Source organism: Arachis ipaensis, chromosome B7 (genome assembly GCF_059453495.1).
Source record: "Arachis ipaensis isolate K30076 ecotype BB chromosome B7, ASM5945349v1, whole genome shotgun sequence".
NCBI lineage: Eukaryota > Viridiplantae > Streptophyta > Magnoliopsida > Fabales > Fabaceae > Arachis > Arachis ipaensis.
Window position 1 is genome coordinate 103191581 of NC_142442.1, and position 9806 is coordinate 103201386.

At 40.6% G+C, this 9806-nt stretch overlaps 1 non-coding gene across 1 annotated transcript; it reads left to right on the top strand.

The window, feature by feature from the left end:
- The first annotated feature begins 9191 nt into the window (after nt 1-9191).
- On the top strand, nt 9192-9298 carry LOC148553577 (small nucleolar RNA R71). The gene has a single exon (XR_015893841.1). It is a non-coding gene; the product is annotated as a small nucleolar RNA R71 (small nucleolar RNA).
- The last annotated feature ends 508 nt before the right edge of the window (nt 9299-9806 follow it).

A 9806-nucleotide genomic window follows, 5' to 3' on the forward strand; every position in this document is an offset into this window, starting at 1 on the left:
TCAAACATGTTATAAATTCAGGAAGGAATTATAATTTCATGCTAATTTAATGAATAAGTGGGTAAGGATCATGATAAAACCACACAATTAAACACAATATAAACCATAAAATAGTGGTTTATCAACCTCCACACACTTAAACATTAGCATGTCCTCATGCTTAATAGAAGGAGATAAGGAAATAAGTATGAACATGTAGAAACTCATGAAATGCAGTGCAAGCCTATATATATATATAAATAAATGCAACTATATGATTCTTGCTCACTTGATCAAAAGTAAATAAGCTCTTCAAAACAATTACAAATCAAATTCCACTAATTCTATCATTATACAACAAAACAGATAAAAGTGCCAGAAGATAGCTCATGAAAGCAGGGAACATGAAAATTCAAGCGTTGAACCCTCACTGATAATGTATGTACGCTCTAATCTCTAGTGTATAGGGTAATCACTCTATCATTCTCTAATCATTCTTTCTAACTTTTGTTCTTCTCCTAACCAATCAACAACAGTTAATATACCAATGCAAACATCATGAGGTCTTTTCAAGGTTGTAATGGGGTTAAGGTACAGGTAGGGGTATACATTTGGTCAAGTGAGCTAATAAATTGAATCTTTAATTAACCCAAGCTTCAACCCAACCTATATATTTTTAATGTAATCTTAAAGTTCATACCTAGCTACCCAGAATTCCCTTTTTCAATCCATACTCATGTGTCAACTTTATATTTTATTCTATCATATGCGCATTGATATTTGAATTATGAATTTAACATTGGGGTAATTTTTGTCCCCTTTATATATATATATATATATATATATATATATATATATATATATATATATATATATATATATATTTTGACATTAAAATAAATATAGCTTATCAATGCACATGGATTTTTAATTCTTATAGTTTCACATGAGTAGGTATCCAAATTTCCATTAAATTCTCATGACACATTCCCTTAACAACTTTTGTTCCCACAATTTCCCATACTTAACTAGCACACACAATTCTATCTTAAGCTAACCAAAGATTCAATTTGGAATATACAATTATTTTTCAGCTTAAGGTTAGTAATGTGGTAAAATATAGAACAAATGGGATTTCAAGGCTCAAAGTGGTTAACAAAGGAAATTGAAAAGGGGTAGGCTTAATTTGGATAAGTGAGTTTAAACAAATAATGGCCTCAATCATGTGCAAGCATGTAAATATAATAAATATTGGACATATAAGATAAAACAAAATATAGATTACAAGCATAGAGAAGTAAACACACAAGAATGAAATAATTATGGTTAAATAATGTAACCATGCATAAAGGCTCAAATCCTCACAAGTTGTGTGTTCTTTAGCTCAAATATCATGTTCCAAATACAACTCAAGCAAATTTATCATAAAAATTTTGAAAATTTAGTGAAAATTTGTTCCAAAGATAGAGTCTTAAAAGAAACTTAATGTCTTTTCAATCAAGTAGAAAATGCATCCAACTATCCTAACCTATGCAATTTATTCTATTCTATAAAAGAAAGAAAATCTCATTAAAGTATCCTAATTATTGGTGCTAGGAAAAAGAAATGACCTCCGGAAGTCAGGTACTGACCGACGTCCCCACACTTAAGGCTTTGCACTGTCCTCGGTGCCGTTTGTTAGAAACAGGGGTGGGCTGGTGGCAGTGTCTCCACAGTCCCTGAAGTGGCTCCCTGTGCTGGTAAAAGAAGTGGAGTTCGGGGTATCCGAGTCCCTGAAGTGTCCCTTAAGTAGCTCCTTGAGGTGTTTGAATCGGCGCTCGTTACGACGCTCTCTCAACTTAGCTTTGTGTTCTTGCCGATCTAACCTTTCGATTATCTGCTGGAGCAATTCATCAGTTGTAGGTGCTTGTGGTGTTGAAGAAGGATTATCTTCAACTGGAGCAGTAGGAAGACTTGTAGTGGCTGCTGGAAGTCTGAGGTATTTCCCGTTAGGGACATACTGATCATCCCGTGGAAGCACGGCTTTGGTGTCCCTAGCTCTGTAGGAGACTCCGGCTGCTGAGACAAGATCTGAGACTAAGCCGGGGAAAGGTAAGTTGCCTGCAATTTGTACGTGTCCCATAGTATTCCGGATATGTCTTGAGAGATTCAGAGGTTGGTCTATAAGGATGCACCATAGTAGAACGGCCATGTCCGCAGTGAAGGAGGACTCATGAGTGCTCAGAAAGATGTAATGGGACATGATCTGTGCCCATACACGAGCCTCCAAAGTAAGTGCTGAAGCCAAGATTCTCTTAGGGCGGGTACGGTGGTATCTGTAGATCCAATGGCTGCCAGGTAATGCGATAACTCCGAGAACAGAGTCCCAGTCAAATTGGTACCTCTGGCGCTTAAGTGCGGCTTCTTGGAAGGCGTCCATTCCTTCTGAAATAGGGGGAAGACTCAGAGCTTACTGAATGGCCTCTTCTGTGATGGGGACTTGCTTCTGCCGGACATAAACAGACTGCAGGGTTAACATGTAGAAGTTAGAGTAGAACTCAACTACCCAAGAAAGATTGACCTGCCTTGGCTGTCTCCGTAGGAAATCCTATTGTCTTCGTTCAATTTGCGGCTCAACAAAGGTAGCAATGTTGGACGGGAGGATAAGAAGGTATTCATTGTTATAGTTTCTTTCTGCCAGGATAGGGAACATCTGCTCACAGTAGCGATTGGGAAATCGCGCAGTGTCCTTTGCTGGGAAGGCTTTCTCCTTTTCATCAACCTTTATTATCCTCTTAACTCTTTTTGTTGAGGGCTTGACTGCGGTTGAAGAGGGCTCTGCCACTAATGCTCTTTTAGTTCCTCTTCTTGCTGGTGGTTTGTAAGTAGCTTTCTCTTTTCCTTTCTTGGTGGCCATCCTGAAAGAAGGGAAGAGAAAGTAAATTAAATTCAAAAAGATATACAGCAAGGAAGGAAACAGAAAAGAGGGTGATGGATGTACATTAAGATATACTGACATTATCACATGCTCGCGAGTACATGTGAAAAGCCAACAATGGGAAATAGCTAGTGCATGTAAAGACAAGTAAATGCAAGGTGTTTATTGGCATGTCGGCAAAGGGCATGAGTAGCATAGACCAAGCAATACTTTGTAACAAACCATCACGTTTGTATTGAGAATTAAATTCAATTTAAATAATAGTAAAGGAAAGTTGTGAAAAGCAAGCATTGAATAGTATAACAACATAGAGAAGTGCATAATGCCATTTGAGCTTTTCCACAAACACATAGCATGCATGGTGAAAAAGGTATAGAAAATATGAAGGGGAACATACAAGCAATCCCTTAAATAGAATAAAAATAATTGTCAAACAATTTGCAACAATCCACAAGCATATAATGAGGGATAATGACTCAAAAATTTCTAACACCATGTAAAAAAGAAAAGAAAAAAGAAGGAAAATATGAATAATCAAAAGAAAAAGAAAAGAAAAGAAGATACATATAAAATAATAAGAATGATGGAAAAAGAAGGAGAGAAGAAGAAAATAAAACCTTGTTAATGGAGGTGAGAGAGATAGAGAGTGAAAGGTGAGATAGAAGGGGGAAGGAAGAAATAAGGGGGGGAAGAAAAACTAGGATTTGGAGGAGAGAAAGATAAGATATGTGGTAATTTTTGGTTGAGCTGTACGGCGCACGCGACGCGACCGCGTGAGGCACGCGTTCACGTGAATACGCTTCAAGTAAGGTGACGCGATCGCGTCGGTCACGCGGTTGCGTGACCCATATTATGCTTCTGGCGCGAGTGCAGCCTCGCACCAGCACAACTCTCTGTTCAAATTAATTTAGTTGCCAAAATTAGGGTGGCGCGATCGCGTGAGTGTGCGTCCGAATACGGATGATGCGGCCGCGTCGGCGACGCGGTCGCGTGATAAGGATCGTGCCTCCTGCACCAATCCAGCATCACTCTCGCACAATATTTCATTGTGCACCCTTTTACGTCGAAAACTCAGGGCACGCGGCCGCGTGGGGCACGCAGTCGCGTGGGAGGCCATGATTCCCATGCGACGCGAACGCATCAGCGACGTGGTCACGTGGGTTGATTTGTGCTATTGGCACGCCTCCAGCCACACTCCAGCGTAACTTTCTGTTCATTTTTATTTTTCTTTACTCTCCTTGTGACGCGGACGCGTCGCTGATGCGATCGCGTCGCGTAGCGAAATTTTTTTTTTTTTAACATGTAAATGCAGATGCACGAAAGTACTACGAAAGAGAAGAGTTATTGAATAGGAAAAACTAAAAATAAAGAAAAGAACGATCATACCATGGTGGGTTGTCTCCCACCTAGCACTTTGCTTTAACGTCCGTAAGTTGGACGCTCCACTAGCTCAATCTTCTGCTATGTGGGGATCTTCCAAGAGGAAGATCTCAAGCTCCTTGTTTTTCTGTACCTTCTCGCCATGGTATAGCTTCAGGCGTTGTCCATTAACCTTAATAAGTTCAGAGCTTGAAGGATGGCTTAGGTGATAAACTCCGTACGGTTCGGCCTTCTCTACTCTATGTGGACCTTCCCATCGTAATCTCAACTTGCCTGGCATGAGCCTTAGTCGAGATTTGTAAAGGAGGACTAAATTCCCAGGTTGGAACTCCTTCTTCTTGATATTTTGATCATGTACAGCCTTCATCTTTTCCTTGTATATTCTGGAGTTTTCATAAGCTTCTAGGCGAAGGCTCTCCAGTTCCTGCAGTTGCAACTTCCTTTCAGCTCCGGCTTTCTCAATTCCCATGTTGCACTCCTTAACTGCCCAAAAAGCTCTGTGTTCTACTTCAACTGGGAGATGACAAGCTTTTCCATAAACCAAACGGAAAGGGCTCATCCCAATGGGTGTCTTGTATGCTGTTCTATATGCCCAGAGTGCATCTTGTAGCCTGGTGCTCCAGTCTTTTCTATGAGGCTTTACTATCTTTTGCAAGATACGCTTAATTTCTCTGTTTGACACCTCGGCTTGCCCATTAGTTTAGGGATGGTAAGCTGTTGCAACTTTATGAATTATCCCATGCTTCTTCATTAATCCTGTCAGTCTTCTGTTACAAAAATGGGTGCCTTGATCGCTCACGATTGCTCGTGGTGATCCGAAGCGACATATAATATGGTTTTTCACAAAGGAAACAACAGTTTTAGCATCATCAGTGCGGGTAGGAATTGCTTCCACCCATTTGGAAACATAATCCACAGCTAACAATATATAAAAATATCCATTAGAATTTGGAAATGGACCCATGAAGTCAATGCCCCAAACATCAAAAATTTCACAGAAAAGCATAATTTGTTGAGGCATCTCATCCCTCTTGGATATATTACCAAATTTCTGGCATGGGAGACAAGATTTACAAAACTCGGCAGCATCTCTAAAAAGAGTAGGCCACCAGAATCCACAGTCTAAGATCTTTCTAGCTGTTCTTTGAGGGCTAAAATGTCCTCCACTCTTAGATGAGTGACATGCCTCTAAAATGGACTGGAATTCTGATTGAGGCACACAACGTCTAATTACTTGATCAGCGCCACATCTCCATAAATATGGGTCATCCCCTATATAATATTTAGACTCGCTTTTCATCTTGTCTCTTTGATGCTTAGAAAAATTTGGAGGAAATGTGCGGCTAACTAAATAATTAGCAACAGGTGCATACCAAGAGACTACCTCAGATACTGCTTGCAGGTTATCAAAAGGAAAATTATCATCTATAGGAGTAGAATCATCCTTAATATGCTCAAGGCGACTCAGGTGATCTGCCACTAAATTTTGATTACCACTCCTATCCTTTATTTCTAAATCAAATTCTTGTAACAACAGTATCCAACGTATAAGTCTTGGTTTGGACTCCTTTTTAGCTAATAGATACTTTAAAGTTGCATGGTCCGAATACACTACTACTCTAGTACCAAGTAAATAAGCCCGGAATTTATCCAGAGCAAAAACAATAGCAAGAAGCTCTTTCTCAGTAGTAGTATAATTGGACTGGGCATTGTCTAATGTCTTAGACGCATAAGCAAAACTGAAAGGATCCTTACCTTCACGCTAAGCCAGCACTGCTCCTACTGCATGGTTGGAAGCATCACACGTGATTTCAAACGGCTGGCTCCAGTCTGGTCTTCTCACAATTGGAGCTTAAGTCAGAGCAGTCTTCAGCTTATCAAACGCTTGTTTGCAATCCTCACTGAACTCGAACTCAATATCCTTCTGCAGTAATCTGGATAAGGGAAGTGCGACCTTACTAAAGTCCTTAATAAATCTCCTGTAAAAACCTGCATGGCAAGGAACAAACGGACTTCCCTCACAGAAGAGGGGTAAGGTAGACTAGAAATAACATTCACCTTTGCTGGGTCTACAGAAATGCCATCATTGGATACCACATGTCCTAATACAATCCCTTGTTTTACCATAAAGTGACATTTTTTGAACTTCAATACAAGGTTTGTATTAACACATGTATCTAATACTCTAGATAATCCATCTAAGCAAAGGCTAAAAGAATCACCATAAACACTAAAATCGTCCATAAAAACTTCCATACAGTCCTCAATAAGATCGGAGAAAAAACTCATCATGCACCTTTGGAAAGTAGCTGGTGCATTGCACAAGCCAAAGGGCATTCTCTTGTAAGCATAAGTCCCAAAAGGACATGTAAAAGTAGTCTTTTCCTGATCCTCAGGAGCTATATGAATCTGGAAATAACCTGTGTAACCATCTAAAAAGCAATAATGTGATTTACCTGACAGGCGATCCAGCATTTGATCAATGAATGGAAGTGGGTAGTGATCCTTACGGGTAGCTTGGTTGAGACGCCTGTAATCAATGCAGACTCTCCAAGCATTCTGAACTCTAGTTGCTATGAGCTCTCCATGCTCATTCTTCACTGTAGTGACTCCAGACTTCTTGGGCACCACTTGTACTGGGCTTACCCATTCACTGTCTGAAATGGGATATATGATACTGGCTTCCAATAGTCTGGTCACTTCCTTTTTGACAACTTCCAAGATGGTGGGATTCAATCTTCTTTGAGGTTGACGAACAGGTCTTGCTCCCTCTTCTAAAAATATTTTATGCTCACATACTTGAGGGTTGATGCCTACTATGTCTGCCAAGCTCCACCCAATTGCCTTCTTATGCTTCCTCAGCACATCAAGTAACTGCTCTTCTTGTTGAGAAGTAAGTTCCCTTGCAATGATAACTGGAAACCTCTGCTCATCTTCAAGATAAGCATATTTGAGATGTGGAGGGAGGGGTTTCAATTCTAACTTTTGATCATGGGCAGGCTCTGGATTATCTGGAGCTTGTGAAAATGGCGAAGTGCCCTCATTGTCAGTTAAAAGGGTCCCCACACTTGGACTTTGTCCAGTGTGTCTCTCTTCAAACTCTTCCTTGTGAACTTCAGCTACACTTTCATCTATGACATCACTCTGGAAGATAGAACGATCTTCTGGGGGGTTGTCAATGATTCCATTCAGATTGAAGATTACTATACGGCCATCTATTTCAAAGGAGTATGTTCCTGAAAAAGCATCCAATTTGAATTTTGATGTCTTCAGGAATGGTCTTCCAAGTAGGATTGATGATGGCTTATCTGAATTATTATGGGGCATCTCCAAGATATAAAAATCAGTGGGAAATGTAAGCCCCTTAATGTTCACCAAAACATCTTCAGCAACTCCAGCCACTGTAATAATGCTTTTATCTGCTAACACAAAACGAGCTGCCGACCTTTTTAAGGGAGGGAGCCTCAAAATATCATATATAGACAAAGGCATTATACTGACACATGCTCCTAAATCACACATGCAATCATAAATTACTACACCACCAATAGTACAGCTAACTATACAAGGACCTGGATCACTACATTTTTCAGGTAATCCTCCCATTAAAGCAGATATAGAACTACCCAAATGAATAGTTTCTAATTCATTAATTTTGTCTTTATAGATACATAAGTCTTTTAGAAACTTTGCATATTTAGGTACCTGCTGAATAACATCAAAAAGAGGAACAGTTATCTCAACCTTTTTGAATATTTCTACCATTTTGGGGTCAGGTTCCAGCTGCTTCCTGGGCTTCCTTGCAAGTTGGGGAAATGGAATAGGAGTGGTGTCTTCTGTGGTGTCTGCGCCTTTTGGTGCTTCCTCCTGTGGTTGAGCTATTTCTTCTTTAGCTATGTCCTGTATGTCCTCTTCCTCTTCAACATCTTCTATTTCTACTACCTCTTCAGCTGAGGTGTGTTCTGGTGGGCTTGGTTCTTCCTGACTCCTCTCCTGCAGTGTGGTTCCAAACCTTAGGGTGATGGCATTAATGCCTCCCTTTGGATTGGGTAATGGTTGAGAGGGGATTCCAGTGGAGCTTGAAGGTTGGTTATTGGAATTTTGTATTGATCCAAGCTGTGACATAAGAGCTTGCAAAGTAGAGGTGAGACCATTCAGACTGGCGTTAATACTATTCATGTTATTTTCCATGGTCTGTTGTCTTCGCTAAAAAGATTGTAGTAGCTCTTCATTAGGAGATAAAGAAGAATGAGTAAATTGAGATGTCTGCTGTTGATTGTTCTGTGGTCCTTGGTTTTGCCTCAGGTGAGGTGCTCTGTAAGGTTGATTCTGCTGCCTGTTGTTGTTATTATTTCACCTCTGATTTCCCTGATTATCTCTGCCTCCTCTGTTATTGTTGTCCCTCCAATTCTGGTTAGAATTGTCCTGCCATCCATGGTTATTATTTCCACTTTGATTGTACCCTTGGTTGGGGCGGTCATAGAAGTTATGAGTGGATGCCACCATGTTGTCTTCTTATTGGAGCTGCAGGCATTCATCAGTGTAATGGCTATAATCAGCACAGATTCCGCAAATTCTTTGTGGGACTAGTTGTTGGTTTTGCTGTGGCGGAGGAGGTTGAGCTTGCTGAGCTTGTTGTTGATTCAATTGCATCTGCTTCAGCAAGTTGGTCATCTCACATATACTCTGAGCTAGAGCAGCAATCTCTCTATTAGAGGATACTTCTGCAACGGCTTTCGAACGGCCTTGCTTTTGCCTGTGATTCCTAGTGGATTCAGCTAAATCACTGATGAATTGCCAAGCCTCATCAGTGGTCTTGTACTTCTTCATAGACCCATTGCTAGCACTTTCCAATGTGGTCTTATCTTGGGGCCTCATGCCCTGTGTGATATAGCTAAGTAACACTATCTTGTCAATCCTGTGGTGGGGGCATGCTTCCAGAAGATTATTGAAGCGCTCCCAGTATTCAACGAGAGTCTCATTGTCATCCTGAACAATTGTGGAAATATCCTTCCTCAGTTTATTAGTAACTTTAGATGGAAAGAATTTTTCCAAAAACTCCTTTTTGAGTGTATCCCAGTTGGATACATTTGCCAGACGTTGAGTGTAGTACCACTCTCTTGCTTTTCCCTCGAGAGAAAACGGGAAAGCTTTCAGGAAAATTGAAGTTTCATCAGTACCATCACGCCTGACAGTAGAACAGGCTGCCTGGAAATCTCTCAAGTGCTTGATAGGCTCTTGAGCCGGTAGGCCATGAAACTTGGGCATCAAGTTTAGCAGTGCGGTCTTTATTTCAAAATCTGTAGCTACCGCTGGATGATGCGCTTGAAACGGTTGCATTGTAAAATCAGGGGCTCCTTCCTCCTGGATGGTAACTCTCCTAGCTGCCATGTCTTCTGCACGTAAAACAACCGAATCAGTAGAATGGGGGCTGGTTTCTTCCTCAAGTTCACTTTTAGATCTGCCCTCAGAGCGAACTAACCGATGCTGTTCTCGCCTTATTTGTGAAATAGTCCTTTCAATTTCAGGA